Raw genomic sequence first — 19,356 nt, 5'->3', positions numbered from 1 at the left:
TACCATAAAGTAATCTATTTTGTAGGCTTAGGAGGTTTTAGCGGGATGACATGACTTAACCTTTCTGGAGTGGGTAAATTATTCTAAGACTCATAGCAAAACAGCAGAGTATGTTCCAATAATATTTCACATTGCTTTGCCCAAGGTAGAGGTAAAAGAGAAGTCACATTTGTATTCTTATGGAAGCCTTTTTTCAGGTTAAAGATAATGAAAAAGTGACCTTGAAGAATAGCTGCTTTGGAAAGAGTTGGAGAACATTATTTAGATTAAAAATGTAACAGCTATATGGTGCCAAACAACTGGTCTTTGGATTAACCACAAAGAACTAATTGGCTTGACTATTTTATTTTAAAAACATCTATTTATTTATCAATTATGAGATTAGATCAGGTTATCTCATGCATGCACAGTTTATTGAATAAATAATTAATAGATAAATAATTGTTCTTCAAAACAGACTGACTTAATCTCAGTAGGACCTTCTACTGTATATATCGCCTGCTCAATGGTTTTGAATCTGCACAAATGCAAGTCCTGTTAAGGCACCACCTTGTAAAATAGTTACGTCGCTAAGGCTAAATCGTGATGAGAAATACACGGCAGAAATTCATAGATACACAGTGTGAAGTGGTTGCCCACCACAAAATAACTTAAAAGAATCTCAAACTTACTCAATGCTTTATTATTGACTATAAACATATTATACATATTTATATACATTTACATTTATAATTTAAATTACCCTCAAATGAAATTCATGTAATCAAGGCGCACAGAACTTTTGCATATATAACAAAAATATAAATTTTAAATTTTGCAAAATATATTCATTTTTATTACTTTATCAGTGTCAATTTTTGAAAAACGGTATTATATGTAAGAAAGACTTAATCACTGCTACATGATTCACAATGAAACAAAAATATTAAATGACTTAAATTTAATGATTAATGGCATGTCAGATGTTTTACTTATGTATCCAATGTTATATTCATTACACAAATTACACAACACTTTCTTTTCTTCCACATTAGAGTGTCAATCTATTAATCTCCTAATTATCTTTCACCATTGTATTAGCCTACATTTAGACTTTGGCTGTAACATAAGCACCACGGTTTAATAAGATGAAAGCAGATTTAATGAGATTCTTGGTTGCTTTTTAAAGTCAATTCGTTTATGCTCTAAATCTTTCCAAAAAGATTTTAGACTCTTAACAATTTGTTCATAGTCAACTTATCACCTTTTAGATAAATGGTCTACACAAGGACAAAACTGCTTTCTTCTGAAATACTCCTTCTAGCCCTGAGTCTCTCTGTGGCCATCTGCCCTTTGGATGTTTGTCTTCCTATCTAAGGCCTTTCCTAGGATCCTGACACATTTCTAACTTCTTGAAGTCATTACTTTTCTAAGTGTTTATAGCCATTTTTCCTATTTTTAACTGGCTTCTGCTACAGGTTACCAATGAACTTTAGCCCCTGATTCTTCCTGACCCCAAATTAGTTGTTGAGTTTCTTGGCACCAAAATAATAAATCTTCTTTCTTGTTATTGTTTTAATTTAAATGTGTTTGATCATGACAAAAACAATGGAAACATTTCTTGAAAATGTTGAACAGATGATGAAGAAATACAAAGCTATGTTTGCCAAAACTTGAAAAATTCATGCATTTATGGTTAGCGGAACTTCAACAAAAGTGCCAAGAACACACAAGGGGGAAAGGGTAGTCTCTTCACTAAGTGGTGCTGGGAAAACAAGTTTCCCACAAATGCAGAAGAACGAAATTGGACCCTTAACTCACGCAGATCAACTCACAATGGATTAAAGTCTTAAATGTAAGACCTGAAACCATAAAACTTTTAGAAGAAAATATAGGGGGAAAGCTTCTTGACATTGGCAAGGCAATGACTTTTTGGATGTGATCTCAAAAGTACAGTCAACCAAACAAAAACAGACAAGTGTTATTACATCAAACTTAAAACCTTCTGCACCATAAAGGAAACAGAGTAAAGAGGAAATCTAAAAAATGGGAGAAAATATTTGTAAATCATACATCTGATAAGTGGTTAATATCCAAAATATGTAAGGAGTTCAAAAAAATCAATAGTAAGAAAACATATAACCTGATTAAAAAATTATCAAAAGACCTGAATAGACATTTCTCAAGAGAAGACATATAAAAGGTGAAGACATATAAAAAAGAGAAGACATGAAAAGGTGCTCAACATCAATGATTATGAGAAAAATACAAATCAAAACCACAATGAGATATCATCTCATATTCTTAGGTATTATGAAAACGACAGAAGATAACAAATGTTGGAGAGGATGTAAGAAAAGGGAACCCTGGTGCACTCCTGATGGGAATGCAAACTGGTACAGCCATCATGGAAAACCTTATGGAGATTCCTCAAAAACTGAAAAATAGAACTACCATATGATCCAAAATTTCCACTTCTGGGTATACATCCAAAGGAAACAAAATTAGTATCTCAAAGAAATATCTGCACTCCCATTTTCATTGCAGCATTATTCATAATAAGGATAATAATCAGGATATGGAAACAACCTAAATGTCCATTGACAGATGAATGGATAAAGAAGATAAACACACACAGTGGAATATTATTCATTCCTCAGAAAGAAGTAAATCTTGCCATTTGTGACAACATGGATGAACCTGGAAGACATGATGCTAAGTGAAATAAGTCAGACAAAGACAAATGCTGAATGATCTCACTTACATGTGGAATTAAAAAAAAAAAAAGTCCAACCCATAGAAGCAGAGAGTAGAATGGTGATTACAAGGGGCTGGGGTTGGGGGAGAAATGGGGAGATGTTGGTCAAAGGGTGCAAATTTGTAGTGGTGTAGGATAAATAAGATATCAAAATACGGACATGAGTATACTTAATAATAGTGTACACTCATCACACACCAAAATATGTTGACTGTGAAAAGATTTGGTTAGCTTAATGGTAGTAATCATTTCAGTATGTGTATTTATATCAAATCATCACATTGTACACCTTAAATATATAGAATTTTTATTTTTAAAAACCTCCTCATAAAAGAAAAAAAAAAAAACGTTGAACAGATGATGAAGAAATACAAAGCTGCGTTTGCCAAAACTCCAAACTGGCAGAATTTTTTTTAAAGTACATAAAACTGATTCAATTTTTATTTATGTCAAGCAAAAGAGAAAATGACATACTATTGATCCATGGAATATGTTCTATGAGGAGTTTTATATAATTTTCCTGCTCAAATTTTTTTGACAGCCTGAAGACATTGTAAATAAACTTTATAGAGATCCATCGCCATTATTTTTAAAGTGTTCAACAGAATGCAACACTGGGGCAAGCGAACAGGATATAGCTGAATGAAAATAAATACAAAGTGTTGCCTTTAGGTTCAAAAACTTCATGGATAAAGATAGATAAAGATGTGGAGTGGTGGCTCTGAGAGTGTGAGTGCGAGGTGAGCAAACAGATTGACAATGCCAAGAAGAGGGTCTGTGGCTGTTCAAGGGCAAGTCCAAAAAGGGGAAGACCATGCTGGAGAATACAGTGTTCTTTTTTTTTTTTTAAGATTTATTTATTTGCGAGAGAGGGAGAGAGGAAGAGAGAGAGAGTGTGCAGGAGTTGGGGCGGGGGCAGAGGGAGAGACAGAACCCACAAACAGACTCCCTGCTGAGCGCGGAGCCCTACATGGGGCTCGATCCCAGGACCCTGAGATCGCGTGACCTGAGCCGAAATCAAGAGTCAGCTGCTTAACTGACAGAGCCACCCAGGTGCCCCAGGTGTTCAACTCCGACAGGACATTTTAACCAGAGATATTTACAAAATAGAGGTCACACAGAAGAGTGCTTTCAAAATGTCGGTCTGCCGATGATAAAGAAATTTTCTTTAATCCGTGGAAAAATGTGAGAAGCATAAGAACTAGAGTGTGCATAGTTCTACAACATACGGTAAGATTAAGTTGTGGTCAAATATGGGCTGTTTCATTCTGAGATGATTTTCTTCCCACTTTTTAAGTGAAATTTATATTTTTATTTATGCAATGGAAGTGAAATTAGATCCACAATAGTGATTTTTTTAAATGCAATCACTTGACAATCCTTTGATCTGATTTGAATTTACTGGTCCATTAGATTCAAAAGTCTGGGAACTAGTCCAAAAAAGGGATACCAGAGTACTCAGAATTATTATACTGATTTATACACAGAGTATACAACACACACACATTTCAGGTCTAAGGAGAAGAAAAGAATGCGTTCCCAATTTCTTAATTTGGGACTCGGGGATGGACAGACAAGTAGGTCCCTGCATGGTTTTCCTCTGATTTCCAATCAACTCAAGAAAAAAAAAGTGCTTTCCGAAAGTTATCTTCCAAATTTCAGCGAAGAAACCTGTCATGAAATGAATTTAAGCAAAACAGGAATGGAAACCATAAAGGAGACTAAAAAGGATTTCTGTCCTTTGTATGAAAGTGGGGGAAGAGGTCTCTGAATGATGTTTTCGTTCTGAGACCACGTGATTTTGTAGTTAACTATTTTAAGAAATGTCTTTGCACACTTGTCTTCTAAATTCACTGCAGTACTTTCATCTGCCAGTATGAATGAGAATAATGCCTTCATATACCTAAGCTCTTAGAAAGGCTAGAAGATGCGCATACTGTGGAGTAGTGGCAAGTAGAGCATTTGGTCTTCAATTTTTGGTTATTTTTTAAAACATCTTTCACTTTACTTTTCTGGGAATTTGTCATTTTCTCTCCATGGCTCATCATTTTTGGTTTTCTTGTCTTTGTTCCTACTGTTGCTTCCCAGTTAAAATGCTCTTGCTTTTTTCTACCTGTTAGAATATCACGTTATCTTTCAAAGTTCAATTAAATACCAGTTTATCAAAGAATGTATTTTTGATTACCCTGTCCAAAAGTAATCAGGGGCTCTTTTGTTGCATTTCATACCAAAGTGATTTCTGTTCAATTTATTTTGCATACTAGTTTGTAAATGTCCAGAAAGCAGGAATTGTCCTCTACTTATCTCTGTAAATGCCACAGCTCCTATAATGAACATAGGTTATTTCATTATAGACAAAACTATTAGAGCTGCTCAAAATTAATTTCAAATATGCTTGAGTGCAGGTGTGTTTGCACACATATGTATAAACATGTAGGAGAAAAGTTACAGTCTACTGCAGACTTAGGACTAACCCAAAGTTGTAGTTGGTAGCATTCGTCAGAATATAATATCGTATGCGGGACAACTAGGAGCCCTGTTACTTAAGGAGCAATAAAAATCAGACCCCGTAAATTCACCTGGCCACAATTTTTATTTATATACAATTCTATGACAATACTATAGATTTCTACATAAAATATAGATATTACAAGTAAGGAAAAATGGGTCACTACTGAGGAAAAAAAACCTACTTTCAATTTTTAGTCCTATTAAACCCAGAGTGTCTAATGAAATCCTGCTTTTCAGGTTACCAAAGACATCGTGTCTAGTGTTTCTTTATAATATTTCATCTGTGTGACCCCGAAGTAAAATCTCTATCTGCCAGGTAGAAGCTAGAAGACTTTTTTTTGTGTGTGTAAAATGTTAAATTATTTTTCTGGAGGCTCTACATTCCCAAAAACAGTCGCAATGTTTCAAAACCAAACACTAATTCACATCTAAGAAGAGTATATTTCATAAAGATGCAGAACAGTGCTCAAACTTTAATGTGCATAGAAAACATCAAGAAAAAGCTTCTTAATGAATTACAACTTTGACGTAGTAGTTCAGGGCTGCACCTGAACTCTGCTTTCTTAAATTTTTATTTTTATTTCCTGATGTAAAAATTTCCTAGACCAAAAAAAAAAAAAAAAAAATTTTTTTCAACCAGTAAGCCAAGAATTCTCCCATGTTACCTGAAAACAAATAGAATTTCCCAAATCATATTTGTTACTTTAAGACCATTAGAAATACCTTCAAAAAAAGTGTATCACGGCAATACTGTTTTTAGTAGTTTCTGCTTCATGCCAACTTTGAGAAGGAGAAAGAGTTAAAAAAAAAAAAAAGATAAACAGTTGATGAGAAAACATCATTTGGTGAAAAAGAACTCTTACAAAATACAAAACTAGTGTTTAAGATAAACCACTGCCTCTTCACCCATCATGAAGGTCCTGTAATTCATATGCCGTTAGCACTGAAAACCCAAAGCAGATGATGCTCTTGACTTCCACCAGTGGCATTGTGATGATTAATGTAGCTTTCTCTTTGATAAATTTTGCTGTAGTCATTTCAGTATGCACAGATTCTGGAAGATTCAGATGTAATCTGTACTTCTCAGAGACTTTGATCAATAAATCATCTTCAGAGACACTAAGGTCACAGAGACATACTGAATTACTACCAGGTGATTTAACTTCTATTTCAATTTTCAGAGGTTTCTCATTCTGATCAGCCACAATTTTTAATTCATAGGCTGGTCTCTTCATCTCCACCTGGGTCTCGGTAGTGGAAATGTCTTCCGTCAGATACCTTGTTTTGCTTGAAACTTGGTCTCTTGGCAATAAAAGTTGAAGAAAGGGGCCTGGATTGCTCACAGTACTGCTTCTGATCTGCTCAAGGGTCAGGTCTTCTCTCGTTTTCTCTCTTAAACCCATGGGGTCGGTTTGGATTCTGGTCAGATTTTGTTTCATCCTTTGAGTGTTTCCTTTTATTCCAAATTTAGTAATATTGTGAGAGTAATAATAATAGTAGTAATAGTAATAAGTTCATTGAGTTGTCCTCAATGCATTTCATGGCCATCCATATTAATTGAGCTTCTTGCGCATGGCGCTTTTCTCCGCCTGGAGAACACCAGCATTGGAGGCTACATCAATGAGCATGTACACCTCTGATATCTCAGACATATCTTCTGGTTGGCCAGGACTTAGAAGTACTGGATGAGGGTTGACTGGGGAGCTGGGGGAATGGTTAACTGTCCTTTTCCACTGACAAAGCTTGATAAAAAAATTTTGTTTTCTTTCATTTTCAGGATCCTGGCATGTAGACAGAGCTAATGGTTCTGGGGCACACTGAGCTGTCTTCCCTCTTCCAGTGGCTGTTGAAGGAACTCCTTAGAGCTCTCAGGGCTGCTTTCAGCTAGATCATCTTGGAGGTTCCAGAACTGAGTAACTTGAGTGAGCAGCCCCTTTCAGGAAGACTCCATGATTGAGGTAATAGGCCTCTGAAGTCCCTTCTCTTGGTCTCTTGACCTGAATTCTGCAGGTTTACCAAGCTTCTCCGGTGATGGAACGTTGCTGGTCCAGAGACTGCACTTTGAGGAGCAAAGATGCAGAGTGTGGACTCGCACTTAAATCGATCATAACGAAATATCAAATTTGTTTAATGTCACTGTATAGAAAGCATAAATACAAAAATGCATGTAAAACAGAAAGAAGTAGATAAATCATGATGGAGACACCACATTTTAATGTAAAGTGGGAGCCCAGGAAGGCCAGACAGAGCTTTTGTATCTTCACAACTGCCATCTTAAAGCACGCATGCTTAACTATACCCCCCACCTCCAGGGATCCGTCATCATTTTAATTATTCCTGTTGCCCATAAACCATGGACATCAATTTTCACAAGAACGTCATAGGTCAGAGACAATCCTACAGGGTGCAAGGGAAGAGGGTGAGCGAGCTGTGAAAGCAACAATTAACCTCAGAGAGACGATCTGCACTTCCTCTTTACGCACAGTAAACAAGGACAGAAGCCTGGGCGCACAGCAAAATGAATCGTTTGGTCGCCATCAAAGGTGAACGGATCTGATTTTGTTGTAATGATATCCGATATGGTGGTCACACAAATCTTCACAATGAGTCTCATGAATTCTTTGTTGCCTTGTTAGCATAAGTTTCACGTAATAAGTCCATATGAAAGGCTACAAACTGACATGTGTGTCTTCACTTCCAGTTGTCCCTCAGGATAAATGTTCACTCAAAGTTACTTTGTAGAGGAAAACATTAGATGCAAACGTGACTCTGGACCGAAGACTTACCTTCACACAAAAGCCTTGCCATACACAGGCTTTGAGGAGACACCGGATGCAGTCTGTGCTTTGAACCAGGAGCAGGGTTGTGATGAGGCACCATGAGCCGGGGTGCAGGCCCTCCAGATAAACTCAGGAAGATAGGAAAGCAGCAAGTCCGCGTGAGAATATACGAGCGCGTCTGTATCAGCGATAGGGAAGGAAGACATTCCATGGAGGTTGTCGCCGTGAGAGAAAGGGTCAGAGGCTGGTGGACAGAAGGGACATCACTGTCATATGGAGCCTTCATTTGGGAGAAATAGCAATTCGGAGGAGACGAGGAGCAACAGTATGGACAGCTTCACATTCTGGATTTCATTCCCTCCATAGATACTACTGAAAGTCTATTTGAACAGTAAGGAGAATAGGAGATCTGTAAAGATGCAGGCTGAACTCTGAAAAACTCTGAATTTTGTCAGAGAGGAACAATGTCAGTTGCCTGGTGGGGAACCGTGGAGGTCCCCGAGCAGAGGCACGAAGGATGCTTGTGGGTTTTGTAACAGACTCCATCGTATGCCGAAGAGTCAGTGGGTTCAGAAGAAATAGCAAGCTGCAAGGTCAGGACACTTACCTGCAACGGTCTTTTAAGGATGCTCCTTTATCTTGGAAAGAAGTGGGTAGAGGAAACGGGGCAATGCATGCTTCTGAGGTCTTGCACATGAACCTGGTTCTCGTGAGTCCAGACCCATATTCCAACTAGTCCCAGGGACTGCCTGACACACTAGGCGCTAATCCCAGCCCTTCCACATTCACAGAAGCCATCAGCCAACACTCTACCTGTGCTTCCTCCGTCCTGCCTGCTCAGCACCTCCATCCACCCTCTCCGTTTGGTGCCTCAATGAGCTACCTTCAGTGGCTTTAACTTTTGCCCCTCTCTTTGAGACTTCATTGCTTGGGATTGCTGATCTCTTCCCAGAGGATCTGTCACTCTTCCCAGAGTGCCTTTTGCTCGGCCCTATTGCCTCTTTCCCCCAGCTGTGTCCTGCAGGGAATGTGGAAGCTATCCAGGTACCACCATGTGCTGTAGTCCATGTAAAGCCAGAGCAGGTTAGAGTAATAACTTCTTTGTCATTCTCAACATTCTGGAGTGTAAACTATCTATCTTGTAATAATCTATAATTCTATTAAAATACCAAACTATTTCCCATTTCAATCAGCAACTATTCATGACTAAGACATTATGTAATTACATTTATTAATAGAACACTAATATAATTTTGTTAATTTTAAAAGGAAAATAATTTTCGTATCTTTTAAACACAGCAGGTGAAGAAAATAATTTAAGCAAAACACTAATTTTGTAGTAACTCTGTTTATAATTTGTCTATGAAATTGCATCCTGTCACCATCTTCCAGGTAATGAACAGGAAGGGTCACTATGAGGTTATATCTTAAGCAGACACAACTAGTTGTTATATTTTCTTGCTTTTCTAAGACACAGATTATCGCAAAAGAGAGATCGATACAGACTGTGCAACACTGGCCAATTCTTCCATATATGATTGGTTTTGGTTGTTCTTACTAATTGTTATAATGGCCCCCTGCCACAAAAAAAAAAAAAAAAAAAAGTTGAATTTCTAACCCCTAGTCCTTCAGATTGTGACCTGATTTGGAAGTAGGACCATTACAAACATAATGTCAAGATGAGGACATACTGGAGTAGGATGGGTCCCTAATTCAATATGACTGTAGATGACCATTGTAAAGACACAGACACACAGGAGATGACATATGAAGACAGGGAGGACTGAAGTGATGTGTCTTACCTGCAGGGCAAGGTAAGCATGGGGGTGACCAGAGGCTAGCACAGAGATTGAGGAGATTCTCCCTCGAAAGCCTGTGAAAATACCAACCCCCACAAACAACTTGATGTTGGACTTCTAGCTTTCAGAATTGTAAGACAATAAATGTCTGTTCTTTTAAGACATTTAGTTTATGGCACTTTATTACGGCAGTATAAGGAAACTAATACGTGATTCAACATAACTGTTAAAAAAGGAGGTTCAATAGAGCAAAAAGGGAAGTTCCATCGTAGAAGCAAACCAAGCCAAGTATTCTAGCCTCTCATCCTTTATCTCAAACACACCCACATGCATGCACGCACGCACACATCTGTGTGTGTGTGTAGTCATTGCATCAGGGTAAATTTCTCATTCTTTTCAAATAGATAACATTTGATTTTCACAGTGTGGAACGTTGTGTATATAGCAAATGGAACTATGGACACCCTGAGAAGGAGAACTCATTCTCTGGATCAAGGAAGAATATTTGAAGTCAGTGTGATGCTTGTGGGGCAAGAGAAAAGGTGAACAAGAAAAGGGAGAATCTGCTGAGCAGAAGAAAGGGGTCCCATACCTCCTCCCGGACCCTGGACAGACCCAGTTTATGTCTGTTCTCCTAACTTAACCGTTACCTTTCCTCTTCCACTCTCAAAAACATCCCGGTTTGAGGATGAATCACCTTTTGACATTAACAACAATTTCTAGTTCTTCTTTGTACCCAAACTACTCTTATCTTCAGTAAGTCACGGAGGATTCTTTGTAACGTGGGAATTGGGATATTATGTCTTTTCTCTCAAGGCCAACCATGAGATAAAGATGACATGAGAAATGTGAACATGCTTTCAAAATTAGAAATATTATTCAAAAGTCAGACGTTTTTATCACAATCCCAGCAAAGCATGAGCACACAGTTACAGGAGGCTGTTTTCTGAAATTTGTGCTCGTCTTCCCCAGCTTGTACGAGTTATTACCCTTCTTCTTGGTTGCCACTGCAATATGCTCCCGACCTAACTGCTCAGCACTAGTAGTCGCCTCTGACTTTCTCTAATTAAGGAGAAAGAGAGAAGGCGGCAGCTCACGTTTATTGAAAGCCTACAGGCTTATAAGCACCAAACAAGGCACTTGACATATATTACAGCAATAAATGCTGTTATTTATTAAACTTTCATTACAAATCAGGCACTGTGCTAAGCCGCTTGCATAGATTAGAACACTTAATGCTCATCACCCAATTTTGAAATAGTTACAATAACCCTTATTATAAATAAAGAAATGGAGGTCCACCCCAGAAAGCAGTGATATTTCTGAACATGAGTTCAGATTCAAAGTGTCTGATTCCAGGAACAATTCCGTTCTTTGGAGCTAAGTAACCTTGAACAAATCACTCTGCATTCCTGTCCTCTCTACTTATCTGACAACAGGCTTAATCATAGTACCTCATGAATAGGGTTATTAGGAAGAGTAAATGAGTTACTGCATGTAAAGGTTTAAAAAGTGCCTCATACATAGGAAGTGCTGTGTAAGTGACAGCCAGGGCTGCTTGCTGTCATTATTGTTGTAATTAATATCATCATCATCATCATCTTTATGTATCCAAGGGCACACAGCCAGTAGGTGACAAAAGAAGATTCAAATACTCAAAGGTATTTTGAGCACCGACCGGCTTATCCAGTCAACAATTATTTATTTAGTGTGTGCTATGGTGCCAAGAATAAAATGATGGGCTGGACTAGATGTTCTGCTTTATGTAGCTATTGGTTTGACTTTTGAAGCACTCACATTCTATCCAAAAAAAAAAAAAAAAAGTTTTAAGCTAATTGTTGTGATAGCTGGAAATGAAGGGTGCATATAGGAGCACATAGTAGGTGTGTATCTCCCATTCTGGGAGAGTCTTGTAAGTCTGTATCTGAAAGCTGAGTCAGAAAATAACCATACAGTGGGTGGGGAAAGAATGTGGATGAAGGTCTTAAAATTGGAGCCTGAATGGGGAATGGGAAATCTTGTGTGCCCGAACAGCAGGTTTTGAGATGAGTTAGAGAAAATCCAAAAAGCAGAGACAGGAGTCAGAGGAAGAAAGTCTCAGAGTGGTGGCTGTCAGGGGCTGGGGGAAGAGGAAATGGGAAGTTGTCTAACTGCTTTGGGGTTGCAGTTTTGAAAGGGACTTTTGAAGAAGTTTTAGAGATCAGTTACAGAACAGTGTGAATATACTAGTCAATACAGAATTATACACTTAAAATGGCTAGGAAGATAAATTTTAGGTTATGTGGGTTTTTTTTTTACCACAATTAAAAATAAAATAATAAAAAAGAAAGTCATATAGTTTCTTAGGGAATTGGATTTTATCTGTGTGGCTATGAGAACTGATTGATTATGAGGTTTTGAGAGAGAGAACTGAGGCAAGTGAAATAATCATAGAATTTCCAACCTCCAGATATCAGCCTCAGAGGATGCTGCAAAGAATAACAAGAAGCACATCTGTTTTGATAATTTTTTAATTAATAGGTGTCAAATTTTACCCTAAACAAAGAAAAATGAATTAATTATTTTCTGGCATCCAACAAAATCATTTGAAACCATTTTATATATTTCGTAAATCTCCTAAACATAATACAAGAGAATGATAAAAGTGAGAAAATCAATTATCTACACAAATAAGAAATATCCAGTTAAAGTGCTCTTAAACCTCTTCCTCCTCCTCCCCCAAGAATTAGTCACCAGTCAGATCTCGAGGGGTAAAAATAGCGACTCCAGTAAATTAAGTATCACTAGATGCCATCCTCCATATAATGTCCACTTATAGCCTTAAAATAGTTATTTAGTTGTCCTATTATTATTTTCTTCAGACTAAATCACTGGTTCTCAAATTATGTACTTTCAGAACATCTGGGATCCTATACTAAAGTTTTCCATACTGAAATTAAAAAAAAAAAAAAAAATGGCAGGCCTTCCTGGTTCACTGGGCAGAAAAGTAGTAGATGAGATTGTTTCCATTTTGAGTTTCCTTCAAAACTATTTCTTAAGGCTCTGGGGCCTATTTCTGCATGTCTGAAACACACAACATTAATATGAAAAGCAGCAAATAGGTATTACTAGAAAAGATACAGAATGATTTCTGTCATTAACTTGTGTACTTGTAGTTATATGCAGAAATATAATACACATATTCTACTAGCACAATCCCTACTATTTTGTATCACTGCATTAAAACACTGATAGTACACTGAATTATATAAATACCAGACTAGCAGGTGTCTGGCCACCTGGACGAGTTTCCCACCAAAGGCCAACAGGTCTACCTTACTTGATCACAAGCTGCCCCCCTCCTCTGGCACCCCATCCTAAGTGTGTTACCTACCACTTTCTTCCTCCTACTTCGCACTGCACGTTTACATTGATGTGATAGTCTCGGCAATCCCATCTTCTTGGTTTGGTCTTTGAACCCTTCTGTTCTATGACCTCTGGGAACACTTGCCAGACAGCATACAATGAGGTACCATAACATCAAGGAAATGCCCCACTGTGGTGACCTCTTTGTTTCCTGCTCCCCCTTCTTTCAGCCACCATGGAAATACTATGAGCATATTAGGAGAGGAACAGCTAGATATTTCAACACCATTAGGTCAAACTTTATTGCACGTGTACACGCACACACATACACCCACTCACAGTATCTGTAAACATCTCCATCTGTGTATTTGTGTGTATATGTAGATATCTGTATCTACATTATATCTATGCATGTAGAGAGCCAGAAAGAGAGACGGAGACTTTGACATCAATATGTGATGAAGTACTCTAATGAAGGGACTGTCTCATCTAAGTTACAGTAATATAAGAAAAATCAAGAAAGGGAAAACCAAGTACGTCTGACTTTTTAAAACCAGCACCCAGAAATTACTGTGATTATGTCAAAATGGCCATTCTGTGTTGTCAAACATGTAAAGCCTTACAGCTCATACTGAGAAGTCTCTTCCATCCCAAAAATACTCATCAGATGACCAAGATCAGTAAAATCAGTGGAAATAGTGCAAAACACCCAGGCACATATTTCAGCGGAGTTTACAATTTTTCCAGCAAAACATTCTCTGTGCTAAGGTCAACTCTATGATATCAAGTCAAGCTCTTTGAAGAGCTATGTTTGATTAGTAATTTCCCAGCCACTGGACTGGAAGACCCAGTACAGATTATAAAGTGATTTATCTCACAACTTGGGAATAGCTTATACATGGAAGACATCTAACCCCTGCTTTTCAAGTCAGTGCAAATTACTGTCCTTAGTAAGTGCTCTCTAAAGCAAGCAATGTTCCTCACCCACTGAAAGAGACGTCTAGCAGATGTATCTGTCACTTCATTGAATGAGACGTAACCACCGCGTGGAAATAAAAGACGCAGCCAGGACTAGAGTACCACAGACACCCCACCACCACACTTGCAAGCCGCTCAGCAGAAGGAGAGTGAAATCACAACTTCCTGCATTTTCCAGCTTTGTTGTGTTAATCGCAATTTATGGATTTTCACTGCATCACCAATGTTCCACAAGCCATAAATACCCATTTTCAAAATGCTGGGTATCATTAGAATGTGTGCTGAATAAATACAGTCCAACAGGGTTTCTAAATTTCTCCCTAAAATATTTACTTATCTAACAGCAAAATTCCAAGGTGACTATCTGCTTGATATATGGAACAGGGTAGCTTGGTTATGTAAGTAATGGCATAGTGAAGTGCCATCTTACCTTGACTAGTTCCTAGAGCTGAGCACAGAAGCTCACAGGCCTACTTACATAATATTTACCTATTTAGTTCCAATTATATGTGTATGTATATAAAGGTGTATGTTTCTGCCTATATATACACATACAAATGGTTACACTATTTAAGGACAGATTTTAAAATGAGAATAGGCTTAAAAATGAGGACAGATTTAAAAATGAAATTGAATGGTCTCTCATGAGACCATTTGGTAAATAGAATTCCTGACTATTTATATTCATAATAAATGAAAATAGATGCTTTGCTTGCATCATTTATAAAACCTGGTCTCACTGAATAGTCCTGAAATATCATCTTAGTTTATTTAAGCTTACTAAATTAATAACTATTTGAACTAGTGAATATTACCTAGATTTTGGGGGGTTGAAGGGAATGAAATATTTAGAGCACACCTATTATTAAGCCTTTATAAATATTTGAGGAACATATTATGTCTATGACAAATCACATCCTTTAGAGTCTAATCAACTAGCTGTTTTAAATTCCTCTTTATCTAGGTCACATTAGCCTCTTTTTAAAAATAGCTATATATTAGCTGCATTTTTTTCTTTGTTCATTGTAAAAATAAAAAAACATAAAGAAGAGAACAATCATCCATAATAGCTCCATCAGAGGCCACCAGTAGTTACGTATGATGATTATCTTTCATCTTCAGTAACAAAGTGCAGTAGATGTAATTGCACGTAAAGGTGTAGCTAGGATGAGCTTTTTTGCAGTCCTACCCTTTCTACCAGGAGGGGACTGTGGCTAATGACCACCTGAGAACCTTGGTCAGGGTCACTGAGGGCAGTGTTGGTAAGATGAGTCTGTCTCAGCCCTAGCAATCAAGTAAATAAAATAGACACCTCTCATAGTCGACACCAAACTAATGCAAACAATGGCTTAGCAGATGGGTTAGAAATGCTGCTTTGAAAAAGACTAAGTTGTAGATAACAATGTGCTCACCCGAACATTATCTTTTCTAAATCAAGTGAAAATCAGACAGAAAGAAAATGTAGGATTAGGTCACTAAAAATTAATTTTCTTTCCAGTAAAATGGTGCTACAAGACAGGTCGAAATGCAGATCTATTAGCATTAACAGTGACAGGAGAAATACATCCTGAAATCTGCAATCAATTCATTGTCTCAAATATTGGTGGGTTAATGGTATGTATAAGACTTAAGCAGATGGATTATGGGTCAAACAGAATATTTTAGAATTGTGATCAGCCTATGAGAAGATTTATATCTGTACACATAAGACATAAGAAAAATCTCCTATTACGAACATACTGATACTTCATGTTAGAGCAACAAAGAGCGCCGATTCAACTTAAAACACAAGACAAACTCCATTAAAATAAACTGATGGAATCCAACTTCTAAACTGCTGATTGTCATATATTGATTTCATGGATTCAGTTCAAAACAGTCACAGAAAGGCACAAGATGTGGACTTCTGCCCCATTCTTTGTTTTAATGGGCATCTGATCCAAAGAAAGAATCAATGAAGAGCTATAGAAATAAAAGCAAATTAGTTTTTGCTGTCATATCACAGGAAGAGCTCAAAAGCAACTCAGAGTTATCTTTTACAATTTCACTTTACATTATGGCTAAAGGAAGCAGGCAACTAACAACAGAAAGAATTAGAAATTGGGGTGGTGGGGGAAAAAGTGTAATAGAGTCAGAGGGAAAATGCAACAGGAGAGGGGCAACCATAAAGAGAGACTCAGGTACAGAAAATGATGCAGAAATACCCCCGCTGCGCTTCTCTCACATAGAAATAAAATAAATGTCACATGCGCACAAAAACAGGGAAAAAATTCACAACATGGAAATGCACACCACATAACCCTCTAAGGTAGTTTTTCATAAGTTAAATTTACAGCATGCTTTGTGACTGGGTGCATAAATGGTTGGGGGCTTCCTGTTACTTGCCTCCAAGGTGAGATGAATGAATTCAAGGGCCGGGACTCCCTGTCCCTGCTCTATGTCCAAGTGTGGTTAGGCGGCAGAGGCAGATCCCAGCCTGTGTTAGTGTGCCGTGGCAGTAACTGGTTATTAAATGCTATTCTAGCATCCAAAAATGCTCTACAATGGTTTGTAAGATTTAGTTTCGTGGTCCACATTAGAATATTCTATGGTCACATATCTATGTATCAGTTAGGGGACAAGGGCATTCCTTCTGAGAAGAAACTCAGAATCACATCTATACCTTAAAGTTAGGGAGAATGTAGGAACGATCACACGCTTTCATGTGATAGTGTAAGAGTTACATGGATGCCGCTATATGCATGTGTGTGTATACAGTTGACCCTTGAACACCATGGGGTCCACTTACATGTGGATTTTTTGACAGTATAGCACTGTAAATGTATTTTCCCCTCCTTATGATTTTCTCAATAACACTCTTCTCCCTATCTTAGTTTATTAAGAATACACTATATAATGCATATAACATACAAAATATGTGTTAATCAACTGTTCGTGTTATCGGTAAGGTTCCCGGTCAACAGTAGGCTGTTAGTAGTTAAGTTTATAGGAGGCAAATTTATATGCAGATTTTCAACTACATCGGGGATTGGAAGCCCTAGCCCCCCAGTTGTTTGAGGGCCGGCTGTATATACATCCTCATAACGCCATTTATAATAGACATTTTCTCTGTTTATTTGTTATCTCACCCTGCTGTAGAACATACCTTAAGACACTGCTAAATCTTTAAAGAGTGTCTTTCCCTTTCCATGTTTCTATGTAAGAAGAGATCCATTTAAAGAATGGGGAGACTTTTATAAAGAAAGAGACATGGAGAAAGCAAGGACTCCCAGGAATCGTTACTAGGAGGTCATTCCAGCAAATACTCCTAGGGACCTATAGAGAGCAGGAGCAACAGGGGGAAGACTGACCTGAATGCAAATCTCAGCTCATCACTTGAGTCCCGGGTCCCTGAACAAGTCATTGCACTGTTTAAACTTCAGTTTCCGTAACTGGAAATGAAGTCCATGAAACTGCCTTCTAGGATTCATTCGAGAATAAAATTAGACATTACATCTACAGTGCTTTGAACAGTATGTGGCCTATCGTGAGCACTCAATACATGGATCATGGTTTATTTCTAAAATTATGGTCCTGAGCTAAATACTGCACACTTGTGGCAAGTTATTTGACTACTCTGATTCTTGGCTTTTCTTCTGCAAAGTGAAAATAAACATACCTATCTATAACTGGAACTCCTTTGCAGGAGTAGGGATATCCTGTGAAAATACCCTAACATGAAGGAAAACAATAATACTATACAGTAGTTTCAAAAACACTTAGGATACGAACAGAATCATTGAGACGTATTTCTTTCCACTAAGAGAGATCTCCAGAAAACATTTATTAAGAACAGGGTGGGACAATTTGAACTATCCTCTGATATCTTTAACACCTAATAAACACGTAGAAGAAAATGAAATCTAATCTTGTTTGGAAGTAGGAGGATCAATTCTTAAAATTCACACTACCCATAAAATTGAGAAACAAGCGTAACTGATTGGGAGATATAGAAATTCTTCAGAATTCAGAAATAGAGTGCTTACTTGAAGAACTGCTCCATTAACCTTAATTAAACCGGTCAGTCCCCCTTAGATCAATGCCTGCACGTGGATACAACTATGTCCTGTTCCTGAGCCTAAAATGTAGTGGGCTGTGGCCACTACTTTAAAAATTTCATCAAAAAAAAATTTTCATCAGTGTAGATCCTCCAAATATCTAAACTTCAAAATCTACTTTAGTTCGTCCTATAATTTTGATAGTCTCCAACAGAAGCTAGGTTTATCCAAGACATTCTCTTGATTATTTCTGTTGTTGGGAGCTACCTGAAATCCAGGGGTCATCATGTGAGGTCTCAGGACCCATTCAGTCTTGCATTTTAAGTATCGATAAGGGCCAAGGTCAACTGTATATGATAGAGCTGTTGTACACCTAAAGTTTTAAAGGTCAAAGAGCTATTTAACATTATTCATGCACAGTAAATTATCCAGAGATACATAGAATCGTAATTCTAGTTCACCAATCAAGAAGAGCTCTACATCTTCAGAAAAGTTATTTTTTTATAATTATTTATAACTTTTTAATTTTATTTAATTATTTATAAAATAATTTTATTTTATATATAATATATAAAATTTATTTAATTATTTATAAAATAATTTTATAATTATTTTATATAATTATTTATTTTTAAAAATAAAAGTTATTTTATTATAATTATTTATAACTGGGCTTCAACTTTTGAAATAGACTTACCATGGTCTCACAGGTAAATAATACAGAATCTCTTATCCAATGATCCTCCTAATTGCTTTCAAGCTATTATCCAATTATTTTTCTCAAAAAGTGCAGGGTTTAACAGTAGCCTGTCTGAGAGTTGCCTAGCGTAATTAGGAAGATATGTTAATGGCTGGGGTGAAGTCTCAATAGGACTGTTGTAAAAGGTCTTCAGACTGCTTTGTCTGACTTTGAGGAGTCAATTAAATCTCCAATGACCTAAACTGTCATTTTTTTTTTCTTCCCTTTTCAAAGAATTTCCTTTTCATTGTGTCTTCTTTGCTTCTGGCAATTCTTTTGTTGCATTCTTGGTTTTGGCCTAAATTTTCCTTGACCTTTCAAGGTCCTTGCAGTCATTTCTCTTCTTCCTTCTGAGGAAGAAGGGAATCTGCATTTAACACCTTACATAAAATCACTTGACCTGCACTTTTTCTTTTTTTTTTTTCCAAAG

General features: G+C 37.2%; 1 protein-coding gene and 1 pseudogene across 2 annotated transcripts in view; both read right to left on the bottom strand.

The window, feature by feature from the left end:
* The window catches only part of NALF1 (NALCN channel auxiliary factor 1), a 599,091-nt gene that overhangs the window by 501,636 nt on the left and 78,099 nt on the right, over positions 1-19,356 (bottom strand). The window lies entirely within an intron of this gene.
* LOC118538584 (PIH1 domain-containing protein 2 pseudogene) lies at positions 6,151-7,199 on the bottom strand (annotated as a pseudogene).

Source organism: Halichoerus grypus, chromosome 4 (assembly GCF_964656455.1).
Source record: "Halichoerus grypus chromosome 4, mHalGry1.hap1.1, whole genome shotgun sequence".
Lineage (NCBI taxonomy): Eukaryota > Metazoa > Chordata > Mammalia > Carnivora > Phocidae > Halichoerus > Halichoerus grypus.
This window is presented reverse-complemented; position numbering and strand designations above follow the sequence as displayed.